We start from the raw sequence: 4076 nt of genomic DNA, 5'->3' as shown, positions 1-4076 counted from the left end.
CCCATGTTCAACTTTCCCTTCATTAACTTCATCAATTCTTGTTAGATCATGTTGGATAGATTGTTTTGTGCTTCATTATTCTTGCTTTCATCTTGTTCTGTATCCACATCCAAAGGAGTTTCTGTTGAATTAACAGCTGTAATTCTATTCATATTCTGTCCCTGTCTCTGATCCCTCAACCCCTTAAACCAATCCGGATATCCATTAAGTTTGAAGCAGCTCTCTCTATCATGACCAGATCTGTTGCAGTGACTACAAAACTGATTTTCCTTTCCCTTTCTCCAGTTCTCAGATATCTTGAAATTTCCTCTTCCAGTTCCAATTCTAACTGATGTTCCTCCTCTTCTGCTGTTTGTTTGTGTCATCCTTGTAAATAGAGCATTAGTTTCACTGCCCTCTGAATACACCATCTGTACCTGTCTTTGTTTCTCCACTTGCATCATCATCGAATAGGCTCTATTCACCGTAGGCCATGGGTCCATAGACAGGATCTGATTCTTCAAATTATCATAGGACTCATTTAGCCCCATCAAAAATTGCATCAATTTGTTTGAAGCTTCTCTATCTGTCATTTTTTTATCGCACCACAAGTACATTGTTCACATGTACATTGTGGTATAGGATCTAGGGCATTTAACTCATCCCAGAATTTCTTCAATTTTGAGTAATATTGCATTATACTCAGATTTCCTTGATGAATTGAGCTGATCTCACGTTGAACGTGATAAATCATAGGACCATTGCTTTCACCATAATGTTCTTCAATTTCCTTCCATAATTCTCTAGCAGATCCAGCATAGAGAAATGATTCTGCAATTTCTTTCGCCATTGAATTTAATATCCATGAGACCACCATGCAGTCTACTCTTCTCCATTGAGCATATTCAGTCGAATTTTTTTTTTCAGGTTTTCTGCAATCTCCAGTAATGAAATCAAGTTTTACCTTTGCCTCTAGAGCAATCTTCATCGATTTGCTCCAGGTAAGAAAATTCTGTCCTGTTAATGGTGTTGTGACTAGCATCATTCCAGGATGGTCAGATGCTTGTAAGAAAAGAGGATCTCCATTGTTGTAAGTAGAGGTCTCCTTCGAAGTACTTCCCGTTCCTTCTTCTCCAGTAACACGTACTGGTATGGATCTTGTTCCTGACAATTCATCAGCCATTTCTTATCAGAATTACCTGATTAGCTAAACTATTTTGTTTTGGATCTTGCTCTGATACCATAAACAATATCAAGGCAGAGAAAAAATCATGAAGGAGAGAAAAATCATATTTGTATCTCGCAAGTTCAACCTCTGAATTTACACTATTTATATACAAGATGTAAAACTGAAAATATAGCTAAACCAATAGAAAAATGACAACTCATCAAACTATTTAACAAACTAACTACTTGGAATATTAAATAACTAACTAACTGGAGCTGAAAGCTGACTTCCCATTTTGTACAAAATTGAACAACTTTAGTAATTATCTCATTATTTCCTCTAAAAATTTAGAATAAAAAATTCTCCGAAAAATAAAATAAAACCCTTGATAATATAATTTCATCCCGTACAAACTTCATCATTTCTATTCATATATTTCCGCTTCATACACGGAACAAATAACTTAATTCAGTCAAATTATTCTTTGTCAGTGAGAAAATTTTCATGGCACATCTAAATCAAAATTGTGTGTGCCGTTTACTTCGGATGCTCACTAGTTGCACGTGCAAAGCACGCATATTTTCTACTTTCAATCATGCCATGCGCATTAAAAATGTGGGGTTATATAACATTGTGTACATGTATGATAACAATCAATTGAAAACTATGCTAATGATCAGTCTATCACATGCCTCTTTTATTTTTCTGAAAAGTAGTGATAAGATAGTTTTCAATTCAAAACTGTTGACCTGGGTTGTAAATACGTGATTATATCGAGTAACTACAGGGATATTCCAGGCTCCAGCTATAAAATATTTTTATTCCTTGGTTTCCTAAACTTTCCTTCTTGAATTTATCATTGTAAAGAGATTACATATACACACATTGCATTCTGTAAGTTAAGAGAAATGTGATAGGTACAGAAAATCTTTTTCAGGTTTTTTGATAGACTGCCAGTTGACAAGTACTCTTTGGATATTTGACATAAAATAAATTTAAACAAACTAATGCAATGTTGTCATCTCTTAATCTGTAATACTTTTTGTCATTTTCATATATATATATATATATATATATATATATATATATATAAACAGCTTTACTTGTAAGTTAATATGAAAGAAATAGATTTTTTTCCTCAATATGGAATCAGAGCAGAGATTCTCGAACCATTAAAATTTCTGATCTGATGACTGAGATCGGGAGCAATAGGAGAACCTATGACCTCTGCATGATCCATCCATTAATTCTATCATTGAATACCTCACATCCAGAATGACACAAATGTTGACAGATTTAGATTCAAACAACAGGTCTTGATTCTGGTGCATAGATCGGCATCAAGCTGGATACACCAGCTATGCACTATTAAGTATTATCCCAAGTTGTCGAGATGTATATCTCTAGCAGGGACAAGTTGGGATATATAGATGCGGATTCTCTACCCCGAATTGACTGATCCTAATTTCCAAAAAGGGAGAACAGCTTTACTTGTAAGTTAATATGAAAGAAATAGATTTTTTTCCTCAATATGGAATCAGAGCAGAGATTCTCGAACCATTAAAATTTCTGATCTGATGACTGAGATCGGGAGCAATAGGAGAACCTATGACCTCTGCATGATCCATCCATTAATTCTATCATTGAATACCTCACATCCAGAATGACACAAATGTTGACAGATTTAGATTCAAACAACAGGTCTTGATTCTGGTGCATAGATCGGCATCAAGCTGGATACACCAGCTATGCACTATTAAGTATTATCCCAAGTTGTCGAGATGTTTATCTCTAGCAGGGACAAGTTGGGATATATAGATGCGGATTCTCTACCCCGAATTGACTGATCCTAATTTCAAAAAAGGGAGAACTGAGAATGCGGATTGGTCTTGTTATTAACTTCATCAGATTTCCAATAGTAGACCTACACAGTATTTATCATGCACTTCTGGGACCTATAGCTTGCTTGCTAAGGTACGAACTAGTGCTGGTAAATGAACAAACCTGTGAATTCTCATAGCAGGATTCTCGATCGGTTCGTGTTTGCCTGTCCCCATTTGAGTTCGTGGATTTCCCTACGTTAGTTTATGGGCCTGCTGGTCTAGTAAGACTTCCTAGCCACCTAGAGTTCAGCCTACCCACTGAAGTAGCTGCATCAGTGGCTATCAAGAGGAGGACGAGTGATTAAGAGTTTTGAGTTTAATCATTTTTACCTCAATTTTTGGTCATAAAACCAGAAAGCTCATGAACTGTGCAAGAAGTTTAATCATTTATACCGTAGTAATTGCAATGCAAGGTAACTGTTACGACCCAATAGATATGACGGATTTTAACTCACTAAAAACTGATGTTTTACAATGGATAATTTCTTTTCACAACGACAGAAAGAAGCAGAATGAAAAGTAATCACTTCCCAAAGGATTCCTATTAGACCTATAATTGCATCATCATTTCCTGTCAAATGCAATCTCTACAGAATTTATCCTAATCAAACCAATTTTCTACAAATCTTTCTGATTAATTTTTTGAGTAATTCCCCAAAGTACAGGGAGTTACTCACAGGGGGGACAGTTTTCCCCCAGTTCTTGACTGCCCCCAAAATAGTTTTTTGGGACAGCCAAGAACTGGGGGGATATTTTTCTATCCCTAAACAATTTCTCAATATTTTTTCAAAATCCCTACTTTTACCAATCCATCGCTTGAGTATAAAATTTCAAACACAAATTGCTACTTCTGGGACGCCAATGAACTTTTGAAGCTATTTATTTATCAAATTTGCCATAGAAATTAATGCCTGCATGTCAAATGCTGCACTCACTAATTGCACGTGACGAGACATAAAATGAAAATTATCAGTTCATTACAAATGCAAGGCTCACTATTGTAATTGCAAAACAATTTTTTGTGGGACAGTTTGAAAGTTGCTAAA

The sequence above is a fragment of the Olea europaea genome, chromosome 8 (genome assembly GCF_002742605.1).
Source record: "Olea europaea var. sylvestris chromosome 8, O_europaea_v1, whole genome shotgun sequence".
NCBI lineage: Eukaryota > Viridiplantae > Streptophyta > Magnoliopsida > Lamiales > Oleaceae > Olea > Olea europaea.
Note: the sequence above shows the minus strand (reverse complement) of the source record.